The following is a 15,818-nucleotide window of genomic DNA, read 5'->3' as shown; positions in this document are numbered from 1 at the left end:
ACGCTTGTGGCCGACATCCTGTAGACCTGGCAGCCAGAAGGAGAAGCCAGCTGATGGCGAAGGCAGAAGCCCACCAGTTCCACCCTGGGCCACGTGTGGCACTTGCGGCCTGAAGCTGTCCCCGTTGGAAACTTATTCCCCCCAAGGTGGCCCATCTCAGTGGCCGGCCTCTAAGTCTGCTGACCTTCCTTCCTAAGCTTTGAATCTCTGATCAACCCAAACGTGAGGCCAGTGGCCACAAGTACTGGCCACAGCTCACAGCCCACATCTGGTCACCTGACGGCATGACCAGGAAGCCACTGGGTCCACCCTGCAGGCCACTTATGGCGCTCGCGCCCAAAGCTGTCCCTCTGGCGACTAAGTCTGAGAGCTTCCCACCTACCTCTGGGTGACAGAGCGAGACTCTATCGCAAAAAAAAAAAAAAAGAAGAAGAAAAGAAAAAAAGAGCTGGGTGCAGTGGCTCACACCTGTAATCCCAGCACTTTGGGAGGCTAAGGTGGGCAGATCACCTGACGTCAGGAGTTCAAGACCAGCCTGACCAACATGGAGAAACCCCATCTCTACTAAAAATACAAAATTACCTGGGCGTGGCGGTACATGTCTATAATCCCAGCTATTTGGGAGGCTGAGGCAGGAGAATTACTTGAACCAGGGAGGTAGAGGTTGTGGTGAGCCAAGATCATGCCATTGCACTCCAGGCTGGGCAACAAGAGTGAAACTCCATCTCCAAAAAAAAGAAAAAAGAAAAAAAGAAAAATGTAGAATAAAGAAAGAAATGAAGGAAAGAAGCAAGCAAGCAAGAGAGAGAGCAAAAAAAAAAAAAGGAAGAATGAAAAAGAAAATAAAAAGAGGGCAAAACATGGTGGCTCAAACCTATAATCCCAACACTTGGGGAAACTGAAATGGAAGAACTAGTTGAGCATAGGAGCTTGACGCCAGCCCTGGGAACATAGCGAGTCCTCGTCTCTACTACAAGAAATAAAAAATTTAGCCAGGCATGATGGCATGCTCATGTAGTAGGAAAGAAAACAGGCAGGAGGAAAGGAGGGAAGAAAAGAAGAAAGAAAGGTAGGAAGGAAGGAAAAAATAAACCAAGTTCTACAAGGAAAAAAAAATTAAAAAGAAACAAAGGGAAAGAGAGAAGGAGGAAGAGAGAAATACAAAACAAAAAAAAGGAAGAGAGAAACAGAGGGAAAGACACATAGAAAGAGAGAGACAGAAAGGGAGAAAAAAATAGGAAAATAGGAAAGGAGGCCAGGCACAGTGGCTCACACCTGTAATTCCAGCACTTTGGGAAGCTGAGGCACGAGGATCACTTGAGGTCAGGAGTTCGAGACCAGACTGGCCAACATGGCAAAACCCTGTCTCTACTAAAAAAAATACAAAGAATTAGCCAGGCATCGTGGCGCACAACTGTAATCCCAGCTATTCAGAGGCTGAAGGATGAGAATCACTTGAACTCAGGATTCAGAGGTTGCAGTGAGCCGAGATTGCACCATTGCACTCCAGCCTGGGCAACAGAGCAAGACTCTATCTCAAGGAAAAAAAAAAAAAGATGAAAGATGAAAAAAATAGAACCTAAAAAAGGAGAGGCAGAGAAGAAATCAGCACTGGGTGAAGCCTCCAGGAGGCCACACCAGCTGTTTGCCCACCTGCTGTGCAATGACCTTATGTTCAGAAGCCACTCCCTCTACACTGAAGAGCTATGAGATATGCGAAATAATTGCTGTTCACATTGTGACTCTCAGGCAAACAAAATACACGGTTTCATTGTTTGAATCCTGTGGTTTCTTTCAGCCCACTTTTATTGACTTAACCTAGTTAATGTATATTTTGAATTGTGTGTATGGCTTCAGAACTGAAGTTGATAATGAAATCTCAAGTTTTGATAGCCCAGGAAGTACATAAATATCTAATTTCACCTGAATTGATTTGAGGGAAAATTACCAGTGGAATGCCTTGGTCTGATTATCTGATAGAATCAATTGTTGCACATAAAACAGATCTGCACATATATATATATATATATATATATATATATATATATATATATAAAATAATAAAATAATGGAAGACAAAAGAAAATCTGGCTTATTGACCTTTGAACCTCTCACCCAGGCCACCTACCATCTTTACTCCCACTTACCTGGCTGTGCAGCTATGGTCTCCTCACTCTTCACAGTCCAGGGCTCTTTCTTTCCCTCCAAAAAGGTCACCAGGTCCAGCTTAGAGATGGCAAGACCTGTTTTTTAATAAAAAGTCAGATGATTAATGCTGGAGGATATGTAATTGCCAGCTCAGTACTGTGCTCAGTGGAGAAAAGGGGACATTATATAAGATTTTTAAAAATTATTCCCCAAAATACTGTTTCCTACCAGCTTCTTTAGAATATGTAGGAAGTATTTTACGTTTAGAAATTCTGTGCTTCATTTTCAAGTTTGAATGAATCAAAACTAAGGGGGAGGGCTGGAAACACTAGGAAGATTTTTTTCTACATCAACAAACTTAGATTTTTTTTTTCCTGAAAGCAAAACTCTGAAATTCATTCAGACAAAGCACTACCTCCCAAGGAGACATTCTAAAAAGGAAAGAAATAAAGCCCTTGTTATGTTGCAACCCAGCGAGTTGTAGAGAAACGCCACACTCTGAGACTAATTCAGGAGTCCTTTATTGCCAGCGACCGAGAGATGGCTAGCGCTCAAAATTCTCTCGGCCCCGAAGAAGGGGCTAGATTTCCTTTTTTTTTTTTTTTTTTTTTGAGACAGAGTCTTGCTGTGTCACCCAGGCTGGAGTGCAGTGGCGCGATCTCAGCTCACTGCAAGCTCCGCGTCCCGGGGTCATGCCATTCTCCTGCCTCAGCCTCCCAAGTAGCTGGGACTACAGACGCCGCCACCACGCCCAGCTAATTTTTTGTATTTTTAGTAGAGACAGGGTTTCACCATGTTAGCCAGGATGATCTCGATCTCCCGACCTCGTGATTCGCCCACCTCGGCCTCCCAAAGTGCTGGGATTACAGATGTGAGCCACCGCGCCCGGCCAGATTTCCTTTTATACCTCAGTCTACAAGGGGAGGGGGGAGCCTAGCTGAAGCAATTTTACAGAAGCAGAACAGGCAAAAAGTTAAAAAGATAAATGGTTACAGAAACAGTTACAGAAAAAATAAACAGTTCCAGGTGCAGGGGCTTAAACTATCACAAAGTGATAAACGCAGGGGCTTTGAGCGCATTCCCAGGAGCTGCTGGTATAGCTTGCCTCAGTATCTTATCAATAAGTGTATTCCTGGATGTGCTTGGAGTCAGCTTGCACTGGTTATGCCCTTAAGGGAGAGGGGTAAGGGGGCTGCAAGTAAAGAAACTAAAATGGAGTCTGTCCGGCTCTCTCAGCTAAGAGAGACAATCAGGTTAAAACAAGGTACGGTATCATAGTTATTAGACATTAGATATTCTGAAGGTAAGTTATTCCGACTCAGAGACAACGTATGTATAGTTCTCTAACATCAAATCTCTATACATATTCTGCTGAGAAGGGTTCAGGTATTTTTACTCCTCCAGAGAGAATTCTATGACCACATCCCTGAATGTCAACAGTTTCTCTAATAAAAATAAATAACACACTGATCATGCAGTCAAGGGCAGAGTTCCTAATTTGACCCAAGATGAAATAAGAAAGTTAAGACAACTGGTTCTGACTTATGAGTGACCTGAGTTACTAAATAAGATACTTTTAAACACAGTAATATTTCGAATATATTCTCTAATTCTGTGGAAATAGAATATAAGATCCACAAAACTAGCATAAATATGCACATATAAAACAAAATATAAACACGAATCAATATAAGAATATACATTTTTGAGTGCTATTTTTGTTTTTTGTTTTTTTGTTTTTTTTTGAGACTGAGTCTCGCTCTGTCACCCAGGCTGGGGTGCAGTGGCGCGATCTCGGCTCCCTGCAAGCTCTGCCTCCCGGGTTCATGCCATTCTCTTGCCTCAGCCTCCCAAGTAGCTGGGACTACAGGTGCCTGCCACCATGCCCGGCTAATTTTTTGTATTTTTAGTAAAGACGGGGTTTCACCATGTTAGCCAGGATGGTCTCAATCTCCTGACCTCGTGATCCACCCACCTCGGCCTCCCAAAGTGCTGGGATTATAGGCGTGAGCCACCGCGCCCAGCCTGTATTTTTTTTTTTTTTTTTTTTTTTTTTTTTTTTTGGAAACGGAGTCTTGCTCTGTCGCCAGGATGGAGTGCAGTAGTGTAATCTTGGCTCAGTGCAACCTCCGCCTCCCGGGTTCAAGCAATTCTCCTGCCTCTGCCTCTGCCTCCTGAGTAGCTAGGATTACAGGCGCCCGCCAGCACGCCCAGCTAAGTTTTTTGTATTTTCAGTAGAGATGGGGTTTCACCATGTTGGCCAGGCTGGTCTCGGAATCCTGACCTCGTGATTTGCGCGCCTCACCCTCCCAAAGGGCTGAGATTACAGGCGTGAGCCACCACGCCCAGCTGAGCTTTGCGTTTTACCCCTATTTATCTGACTTGAAATTTATCTCAAAAGGACTTATGAGCCAATATACAGAGATAACTGTAAAACAACATCCAGAGCAGTTTTCATAACTGAGAAGATTAATATAAACAAGGCAACAGAAAATTGATCAAATGATGCTTACATTTTATGCACACACCCACAGAAATGGTAAGTATGTACACATGAAAAGTTGGAGAGTAGAACATTTCTGTTTAAATGAAGAAATATTTTAAATTATATAAAAATTATAAGCCTCTTTGTGCATGCTTTTTTGTGTTTCCTAAAACAAGGATGAAGATCAAAACATTTAATGATATAAACTAAATTAAGAACTATTGTTACTGAATCGGGTGTTTCTTAAAATTTTTTGCTTTCACCGGGCACAGTGGCTCATGCCTGTAATCCCAGCACTTTAGGAGGCCAAGGTAGGTAGATCACCTGAGGTCAGGAGTTTGAGACCAGCCTGACCAATATAGTGAAACGCCGTCTCTAGTAAAAATACAAAAATTAGCCAGGCATGGTGGCATGCACCTGTCGTACCAGCTACTCGGGAGGCTGAGACAGGAGAATTGCTTGAACCCAGGAGGTTAAGGTTGCAGTGAGCTCAGATCGTGCCACTGCACTATAGCCTGGGTGACAAAGTAAGATTCTGTCTCAAAAAAAAAAAAAAATTTTTTTTTGGCTTTATGTGCCATGTTATATTTTAGATTTTTAAGATGATATATTAGCTATATATTAATTTTTGTTCTCTTTCTCTGAAAATACAGAAAATGAAATGTATGCTTGTCAAATAAAGATGAAATAAAATAAAAACCTACAAAACTGATACCTTTTTTAGAACTTCCAGTTTCAAAAGCTGATATCTACAGTCAACAAAAATGAGATTTGTTCTCCAAAGCAAGCTATAAGCAAAAAACAAACAAAAAATCCTAAAAAGAAAAAGAAACAGAGTTTTTCAATTAAATGTGACAATTTATAAACCTCACTTGGGAAATCCATCCCTCCAAGATACTCATTCATAATAAAGAGAAAAATAACTTTATAGTGAAGAAACTTGGCAGAAAACACCTTAGCCAGATGAATAAAGTTAGTGTCAGCTGTAATTAGACAAATTGGATCCAGAGGCCAATGCACAGATGGGCCCATAATTACTGCCGTGATATTGGTGGAGAGAAAAGTAAATACTAATCTGAATCTAATCATGAAAAAACATAACCTGTAGGGAAGACACAGGTACTGGTTTGTCCGGAATTGGTGGGTTCTTGGTCTCACTGACTTCAAGAATGAAGCCGCGGACCCTCGCAGTGAGTGTTACAGCTCTTAAGGTGGCGCGTCTGGAGTCTGTACCTTCTGATGTTCAGATGTGTTCGGAGTTTCTTCCTTCTGGTGGGTTCGTGGTCTCGCTGGCTCAGGAGTGAAGCTGCAGATCTTCGCAGTGAGTGTTACAGCTCTTAAAAGCAGCGTGGACCCAAAGAGTGAGCAGTAGCAAGATTTATTGCAAAGAGTTAAAGAACAAAGTTTCCACAGTGTGGAAGGGGACCTGAGCAGGTTGCCAATGCTGGCTCGTGCAGCCTGCTTTTATTCTCTTATCTGGCCCCACCCACATCCTGCTGATTGGTAGAGCCGAGTGGCCTGTTTTCTCAGGGCGCTGATTGGTGCCTTTACAATCCCTGAGCAAGATACAAAGGTTCTCCACCTCCCCATCAGATTAGTTAGATATAGAGTTTCGACACACAGGTTCTCCAAGGCCCCACCAGAGCAGCTAGATACAGAGTGTCGACTGGTGCATTCACAAACCTTGAGCTAAACACAGGGTGCTGATTGGTGTGTTTACAAACCTTGAGCTAGATACAGAGTGCCGATTGGTGTATTTACAATCCTTGAGCTGGACATAAATGTTCTCCACGCCCTCACCAGAGCAGCTAGATACAGAGTGTCAACTGGTGCACTCACAAACCTTGAGCTAAACACAGGGTGCTGATTGGTGTATTTACAATCCCTGAGCTAGATATAAAGACTCTCCACGTCCCCACCAGACTCAGGAGCCCAGCTGGCTTCACCTAGTGGATCCCGCACCGGGGCTGCAGGTGAAGCTGCCTGCCAGTCCTGCGCCGTGCGCTCGCATTCCTCAGCCCTTGGGTAGTCGATGGGACTGGGCGCCGTGGAGCAGGGGGTGGTGCTCGTCGGGGAGGCTCGGGCCGCACAGGAGCCCATGGAGTGGGTGGGAGGCTCAGGCATGGCGGGCTGCAGGTCCCGAGCCCTGCCCCGCAGGAAGGCAGGTAAGGCCCGGCGAGAAATCGAGGGTAGCGCCAGTGGGCCAGCACTGCTGGGGGACTCAGTATACCCTCCGCAGCCACTAGCCCGGGTGCTAAGTCCCCCATTGCCCGGGGCCAGCAGGGCTGGCTGGCTGCTCCTAGTGCGGGGCCCACCAAGCCCACGCCCACCCGGAACTCCAGCTGGCCCGCAAGCGCCGCACGCAGCCCCGGTTCCCGCTCATGCCTCTCCCTCCACACCTCCCTGCAAGCTGAGGGAGTGGGCTCCGGCCTTGGCCAGCCCAGAAAGGGGTTCCCACAGTGCAGTGGGGGGCCTGAAGGGCTCCTCAAATGCCACAAAGTGGGAGCCCAGGCAGGGGAGGTGCCGAGAGCAAGCGAGGGCTCTGAGGACTGCCAGCACGCTGTCACCTCTCACTGGTATTTCTTCAAACTTATCATGTATCCTAACTGGAAGCCTGGGCTAAGAACCACTTAGCTGACCATTGCTTCTCAAGCTTCGATGTGCATATAGCTCATTTGGTATTCTAAGCCACTCTCTAACTAATGTGATTCTGCAGGTTTTGGAGGGGTCCAGAAATTGGCTTGTTTATCGAAAGTTCCCTGTTAATGCTGATGTTGCTCTCCAGCACTCAGAGAAAGTATAGCACACAGAGTCCCTTACATCTAATACCCTTATTGCAACACAAATACTTTTTGTTACAGTGAAGACCACAAGTCACTGTCTCAGAGGATCACATGCTTTGCCAGCTTTTTAAAGTTTACAGAAGGCTGGAGAATGTAGTAATGTCTACATCTGCATTTGAACAACATGTACACATACATTAATACAGTGTTTATTGAGCTTGTACTATGTGGTCACCAAGTATGTTGTAATGTGCTGTGCTGGGAAACTCGCATTGTGTCAGTTAAGCCTCAAAAAATTTTGAAAGGTGGATACTAAGTGTCTCATAATTCCCAGTAGGATTTAGATGATGGCTTAGGCTATTTCTTCTGGTTTCCCTATCACTATAAAAGCTAAATACAGACAGATGGGAGGGATATAGAAAGGAAGGGGTAAGTAGAGAGACTTTTAATTGTTGTGTTTCTATTTACTTTCTCATGACTGTGGAACAATTATTGGATCTGCAGAAGTGTAAAACAGGTTGCTGTGTAAAATGTAAGCACTGGTTTCATTGAGAAAGAAAGACATTAAGATTCCAAATGTATACTCCTTTGCTCTCATTTATTTGCTTTTAGGTTTGGAAAAATTGTGAGCTCCAGCTCTGAAGAAACACCAAGGGTAGACACCCGTTTTACACTTCTGCAGATCCAATAGTTGTTCCAAACAGGAGTCTGATCTCCTGTAATTAGTTCTAATTAGTTCTGTGAGGGGAGATTTCAGGGTGGGGCCAGACCTGGACAAGGCTCAAAGAGCATAGGTCTGGATAGGGCTGGGGCAGGGAATTGGCCCTCAGCTTCTCTTCTCTGTGCTGCTGGCTTATTTTGTGTTCTATCTTTTCTAAGCTGGACCAACAAGAACTTGACTCCCAGAATTTTTCTGATTTTAATGGTTTAAGCCTCTTCTCTATTTTGCATGACACACTAACAACCGACTTAACCAAAACATGTAGTACTTTCTAGAAAAACTATATTAGAAACGATTCTTAACAAGGGAAAAGCAACAGAAATAATTGTAACAACTCTTCTGTCTATGATGTCCCTTCAGGTGGTGACATCAGAACTCACAACAACATAAGAGCAGTGTCCCAAATAAAGCCCAAGTCTTCTATGCAACTCCCTTCTTCGTTCTGATCACATTACTCTTAATTCAACCATGTATTTATTGGCTCTAGAATAATAATTCCTGAATAGTAGAGTCCATGACTGTTTCACCTGTTTTTCTAACGGCAAATAATAATAATAAAAGCAATTTGTTTACCTATCAGTTTGAGCCTCCAGACCTCCTACTTGTTCTTCACCCAAGTATCAAGAAATGAGAGCCTGTAATCCCAGCTACTTGGGAGGCTAAGGCAGGAGAATCACTTGAACCAGCGAGGCAGAGGTTGCAGTGAGCCAAGGTCACGCCACTGCACTCCAGCCTGGCAACAGACAGAGACTCTGTCTCATAAAAAAATAAATAAATAAATAAAAAACAACAACAACAAAAAACTTTCTCCAGTAATACAACTCACACATAGGAGATGGGGTTGCATTCATGCATTCATGGCTCTGGACAGTTGTGGCCCTACCTTCCCTTGGCTAACATGCTTCTTTACACTTAGAGATTCTGCCACCAGATTCAGTTTATACCAGGAGCTCCTCACACAATCTCAAAATTTTACTGGACAAGATCCAAAGCCTGGCCCTGTCTTGTTAATCCCAGGTGGATTTCAGCCCTTATGTGTGGATTATAGGTACCATTAACTTGGCTCCATATTGTGTTACAGTGAGGAGAGGAAAACTAGAGGAGAAATCCCCACATGAAGACTGCTCCAACACAGAATGGAGAACCCTATTAGCTGGACTCAAAATGTGGAACTGCAGATTTAGGTTTAGGAGGGCAGAAAAGCAAGCCAAAGGCACCCTTGCCACATGCATAGGCATTTGGACAAGAGAATAAGCAAAATGTTTAGATTCTCAGGCTTACTCAATGCAAATGTGTGAACCTGGTTGAGTTTTCAGGCCAAATGGTATTTGAAAGAGTTTCGCATCTGAAGATGCCAGGGGGATAGAAAGACAGAGCTGGAATAGTTAATTGTTGCCCTATAGTAATTTTTGTAGAAATCTGGTAAAAGTGTGCTGTTAATGATTGCAGATCCCAAATACGAAGAAAGACCATTCTGTCTGCAGACTTTGAGGGCAGTGTGCACTTTACTGCACAATTGTGTGTTGTGAATGGAAGCCCAATTGCACAATTGTATGTTGTGACTGGTCCATACAGAATGAAGCATGGTGGGCACAGTATGTGTTCATATCCTGTTTAGTAATTCTGGACAAACTTAGAGAAACATAATTATAAACAGAATTATCTGAAGCCTCAGAAAAATTATACACAACTGGAGAAGAGAAAAAAAAATTATTACAGAATTACTCCAGAATGTGAAGGCCATTATAAGCAAACTGCTAAGAGATTGCAAAGACACCCAATTGCAAATAGCCACCATAATTAGTTCTCAAGTAGAAGAACTGACAGCACCATTGGTCACATACAGTTTATCTTAAATTAACCTAAAAATTGGAGGTCGTCTTTGGTTGCTAATTGGCTATAATTAAAGGAAAAATAAACTTATGTCTTCATGAGAGGTAGTTTTGAAACTTGGAACCAGGACTGTGCTGAAGGTAAACTCCTATCTTCCAACAGAAAATGGAATAAAGTTCTATTTTCTTTGCTATTTACATTTTAAATAAATGATTCCTAGGTTCTAAAAACAGTCCTGAGTCAAAAATACTGACAAAAAGCCTATTTAGCAGTTAGAATAATTTGTATCTATTTCAAGTAGGCAGAAAAGAATTATATAAAAGTTTTCTGACCAGGTACAGTGGCTCACGCTTGTAATCCCAGGACTTTTGGAGTCCGAGGCAGGTGCATTACCTGAGGTCAGGAGTTCGAAACCAGCCCAGTCAACATGGTGAAATTCCATCTCTACTAAAAGTACAAAAAATTAGGGCCAGGCGTGATGTCTCACGCCTATAATCCCAGCACTCTGGGAGGCCAAGGCAGGTGGATCACCTGAGGTCGGGAGCTCGAGACCAGCCTGACCAACATGGAGAAACCCCATCTCTATGAAAAATACAAAATTAGCTGGGCGTGGTGGCACATGCCTGTAATCCCAGCTACTCAGGAGGTTAAGGCAGGAGAATCGCTTGAACCTGCGAGGTGGAGGTTGCGGTGAGCCGAGATCACACCACTGCACTTCAGCCTGGGGGACAAGAGCGAAACTACATCTCAAAAAAAATAAAAAATAAAAAAAACAATTAGCCGGGCATTGTAGCGCCCGCCTGTTATCTCAGCTACTTGGGAGGATAAGGCAGGAAAACTGCTTGAGCCCAGGAGGTGGAGGTTGCAGTAAGCCGAGATTGTGCCACTGCACTCCAGCCTGGGTGACAGAGCAAGACTCGGTCTCAAAAAAAAAACATAAAAATAAATAAATATAAAAGTTTTCTAAAGTAAACGCTGTAAGAAAAGGAAAGAGAAAAATCTTTTATTTTCAAGGATGAAGCCTGTATTTCTAATTTTTATCTGTTCTTATGACAGCCAGGTCTAGGGCTATAATCTTGAACTCATGGACATCTGACTCCCAGTAGGTGCTGGATTCAGGCACCTCAGGCACACTGTGCACATCAGAAAGGGTTTGTAGAAAAGCAAAAGACAGAAGAGGGAAAGGTGCTATCAAGGACCCGTGAGTGGGGGACAGTGCATGGTAGCTGGAAAGACTGGTTTATGCTACAGATACTGATTCAGGCAGGGCTATGTTCTGACATATTCCTGTGTCCATGCAGGTGGATGAGATTATGATTGGTAGTCCACAAGCCCAGGGTGATAGAGAGACCAGGTTGCTGCTTCAGGTTCAGGGTTTGTGGTAGGGATAATCCAGGAGTCCTCTAGGCACTTGTGTAATTCTTTGGTGAGAAATTTTAGAGGTAAAGCCACTATAGAGTAATTCCTCAGGTCAAGTCCTCTTGTTTTGTGAAGGTTCTGGCCACACCCATTCCTAGTGGGTATGTTCATTAGTAGGCGGAAATCATTGGTGGTAGCAGGTTGAGGGCAGGGAGTCTGTTTTCAGAACTCCTTTCTTCCAAGCCCTCAGTCCCCTTTCACCCTGGGAAGAGATCTGGAATCACAGGACAATGTGCATTGTGACAGCCTGTGGTGCAGAACAGAGTTCCCCTTCCCAGAGAAACCAAGGGTCTCCCTCCAGTTCAAATATCTGTGATATTCTTTTTCTGACAACAAATGTGTGGAGTTTGCTGAACAGCAACCAATTCTCCAACACCAACTGGTTGTCCAATAACTCAATTCTGATACCTCCTTGAGTCAGCGTAGACCCTACAAGTTCAGGGCTCAGTCCCACAACACTGCCACCACTGCAGATCCCAGTCACAATTCCTAGGGTCTCATCTATACTTCTGAGCCAGTTCCTATAAATTGGGGGCTCTCATAATCTTCTCAAGTTAAATAATGATACAGCTACTCACAGAACTTAGCAAAACATTATAGTTGCAGCCAGGCGCGGTGGCTCACACTTGTAATCCCAGCACTTTGGGAGGCCGAGGCGGGTGGATCACAAGGTCAGGAGATCAAGACCACGGTGAAACCGCGTCTCTACTAAAAATACAAAAAAAAAAAATTTAGCCGAGCATGGTGGCAGGCGCCTATAGTCCCAGCTACTCGGAGAGGCTGAGGCAGGAGAAAGGTGTGAACCCAGGAGGCGGAGCTCGCAGTGAGCCAAGATCGCGCCACTGCACTCCAGCCTGGGCGACAGAGCGAGCCTCCATCTCAAAAAAACAAAACGAAACAAAACAAAAGCATTATACTTGCATTTACCAGTTTGTTATAAAACACACAAGTCAGGAAAAGCTAAATGTAAGAAACACACAGGGCAAGGAAAACTCATGGTGGAAGATGAAGTGGGCAGGTAAGAGCAGTGATTAAAGAAATTCCTGAACTTTTGTGTTTTCAAGAGCATCTTATTGCAAAGAAACAAACACCCTTCCTATTTTTGATATTATGAAGCCACAGACTGTCTAAATTGCTATTTTTTTGCCTTATAAACAATTAATACATTCGTCTTTAGTAGTTAGAACAAAATACCTGTTAATCAAACTTTGCTTAGGTTTCTTTCTTTCCTCAGGCTCCCAAATTTTGACCCAACCACAACCCCTCTTTATGTTCCTCTTTTTTCTTTGAGACCGAGTCTCGCTCTGTCACCAGGCTAGAGTGCAGTGGTGCAATCTCGGCTCACTGCAACCTCCACCTCCCAGATTCAAGTTATTCTCCTGCCTCAGCTTCCCGAATAGCTGGGAATACAGCGTGCCACCAAGCCCGGCTAATTTTTTGTATTTTTATATTAAAAATACCGCACTCGGCCTATGTTCCTCAAAAACAGGCTGACTTGGCCAGGTGTGGTGGCTCATGCCTATAATCCCAGCACTTTGGGAGGCTGAGGAGGGTGGATCACCTGAGGTCAGGAGTTTTGGACCAGCCTGGCCAACATGGTGAAACCCCGCCTATACTAAAAATACAAAAAATTAGCCAGGCATGGTGGTGCGCCTGTAATCCCAGCTACCTGAGAGGCTGAGGTGGGAGAATTGTTCCAACCTGGGAGGCGGAGGCTGCAGTGAGCGGAGATCACGCCAGTGCCTGCCTGCCTAGGCAACAGAGCGAGACCCCATCTCACAAAAAACAAACAACAACAAAAAAACCAGGCTGACTTCTGGGTAAAATATTCCCTAATCTAGCATCTGCTTTCACCATGTTCTATCCCTCCCTCCCCTTCCCACTTTTTTTCTGACCTTCTTTTCTTCTTATGAAAGAAAGTCCTTTTCTCTCTAACCTTTAAAATTCTCCAATATCTTATAGCTGGTGCTTTCCCCTTGCTGCAATACTCCTTTAAAATTAAGTAACTTCATTAGCTGCGCATGACGGCAGGTGCCTGTAATCCCAGCTACTCGGGAGGCTGAGGCAAGAGAATCGCTTGAACCTGGGAGGCGGAGGCTGCAGTGAGCCAAGATCGCACCACTGCACTCCAGCCTGGGCGACTGAGGGCAACTCCGTCTCAAAAAAAAAAAAAAAAAAAAAAAAAAGTAACTTCTTGCCAGGCACAGTGGCTCACACCTGTAATTCCAGCACTTTGGAAGGCCGAGGTGGGTGGATCACCTCTTGTCCAGAGTTGGAGAACAGCCTGGCCAAAATGGTGAAACCCCGCAAAAATTAGCTGGGCGTCGGGTCGCCTGCTTGTAGTCCCAGGTACTAGGGAGCCTGGAGGATCGCTTGAATCTGGGAGACAGAGGTTGCAGTGGGCCGAGATCGTGCCGCTGTACTACAGCCTGGGTGACAGAATGAGACTCTGGCACAAAAAAACAAAAAACAAAAAACAAAAAACCCCACTTACCTAAATCTAAATTTGTCATATATCACAAAATCTAGAAATAACCTCAGAACAATAACTCTATTTCCAGAAAAAGCCTCCCAACCCCATTTTTGTGCCAATCCCAACTGCATCTGCCTGTGGATGTATATTTTCAGGGCTCTGCAGCTTCTCTAAGCATAAAGGTTCTGTACATGGCTACTGTGAGCAGGCTAGGACATCTGCAGGAGAGGCTCCGCAGGCAGAACTAAACTATCCTTAGCTTGGAGTCACGGAGTTCAGGCTTCTATTTCCCGGTCAGGCCGAGGCGGGCGGATCACTTGAGGCCAGGAGTTCCAGACCAGCTTCCACCATGGCAAAACCACTTCTCTACTAGAAATACAAAACTAGCCAGGCGTGGTGGCGCAGGTATGTAATCCCAGCTTTTCGGAGGGCTGAGGCACGAGAATCGCTTGAGTCTGGGAGGCGAAGGTTGCAGTGATCGTGCCACTGCACTCCAGCCTGGGCGACAGGGCAAGACTCCGTCTCAAACAAACAAAATGTTTAAGAAAAGAGACTCGGGAGCCCCACCTGCCGCAGCTCCTGCCACGCACACACCAAGTCAGGATTCCGCCCTGATGATCCGCCTGGCATCCCTGAACAATCTGGGAAATACTCGGGGCTGCGTGCAGAGCTGCCCAGGGAGCTCCAGAGTGGGCGCCGCAGGGACGGGGCTGAACGCGGGGATCCCGGCTGCGGGCCCAGCCGCCATCTTGCGGCCAGAGGGGCCTGGGGCTAAACTGCGCCAGCAGGGACTCAGGTCGGAAACCCGGGAGCGGTGACGAAGCCAGTCCCGCCGGTTTCACAGCCCGCTCTCTCCTTTCGGGATGCCCAACCCCGCACACTCACCCTTTCCCAGCTTCCAGGATGTCCTGACATCTTAGCTGTGCGTCTCTCCGGACCTGCAGATCACAGGGCAACAGAGGCCGTCACAGAGTCCCCAGGGGCTCCGGAGGTGGAGAATGCAGAAGAGCAGAGACGGATTCCAAGCTCTGGTGGGAGCGAGAGACAAAGGCCCAGCCAAATGCCGGAAACCATGCACTCCTCTTCAACTGTGCGCTTGATTGGGCGGTTCCCGCTCCAGCGCCAATGATTGGATAAAGCACCGGCACTCTCCCCCTACCACTCCCACCCCCCCCCCCCCACCCCGTTCAGCATTAGTGCGTTTTATGAACAGAAAAACAGGCTAAAGTAGGTAGGGTAAAATGCACAGGAAATTACAGCTAATTAAGAAGTGAGCTGAGACTTGAAATGCACTTGCTCTTTCCCTTACCTGGGTCTGCTTGTATAATGCATCTTATTTGCTACTTAAGGGTAAGAAAAGATCATTTGTATTTTTTTTTTTTTTTTTTTTGAGACCGAGTTTCACTCTTATTGCCCAGGCTTGAGTGCAATGGTGCGATCTTGGCTTACTGCAACCTCCGCCTCCCGGGTTCAAATGATTCTCCTGCCTCAACTTCCCGAGTAGCTGGGATTACAGGCGTATGCCACCACGCCCGACTACTTTTGTATTTTTAGTAGAGACAGGGTTTCACCATGTTGCCCAGGCTGGTCTCGAACTCCTGACGCCACACTGGTCTGAACTCCTGACCGCCCGCCAGAGCCTCCCAAAGTGCTGAGATTACAGGCGTGAGCCACCGCGACCCGCCCATTTGGACATTTTTTTTAACAACTTTTCAATCATTTTGATAATACAGGAAAGACCTTCATCCCATCCCTGAGCCCCTTTCTCACCATGCTGTACCACACTGCTGACCATATCGTGGGATGTCCATTTGGAATGGGGCTGGGGTCGGGGGCAGCAGAGGCTGAGAATGGTTAAGCAAGAATTATGTTACCCAAATTTGTTCATCTTAGACAGGCTCCTCTATTGTTCCGTGTGAAGTGGCTATTCCAGGGTAATCATGCCCTGACTGCACT

The 15,818-nt window shown here is 45.4% G+C and overlaps 1 protein-coding gene across 26 annotated transcripts in view; it reads right to left on the bottom strand.

Moving 5' to 3' along the window:
• ZNF254 (zinc finger protein 254) overlaps positions 1-14,989 on the bottom strand; it is a 93,570-nt gene extending 78,581 nt beyond the window's left edge. For 12 of the 26 annotated variants that reach the window (XR_010153804.1, XR_010153799.1, XR_010153796.1 and 9 more), the window contains exons 1-2: positions 14,748-14,948; positions 2,148-2,243 (exon numbers count right to left, since the gene is read on the bottom strand). The gene's annotated coding sequence lies outside the window, so the exon portion shown is untranslated. Of the gene's footprint in view, positions 1-2,147; positions 2,244-11,967; positions 12,098-14,747 lie in introns of all 26 variants that reach the window. The other 14 variants (XR_010153802.1, XR_010153797.1, XR_010153803.1 and 11 more) reach the window with 7 other exon arrangements.
• Between the last annotated feature and the right edge of the window lie 829 nt (positions 14,990-15,818).

Source organism: Pan troglodytes, chromosome 20 (genome assembly GCF_028858775.2).
Source record: "Pan troglodytes isolate AG18354 chromosome 20, NHGRI_mPanTro3-v2.0_pri, whole genome shotgun sequence".
NCBI lineage: Eukaryota > Metazoa > Chordata > Mammalia > Primates > Hominidae > Pan > Pan troglodytes.
Note: the sequence above shows the minus strand (reverse complement) of the source record. Positions and strands in the feature narration are given on the sequence as shown.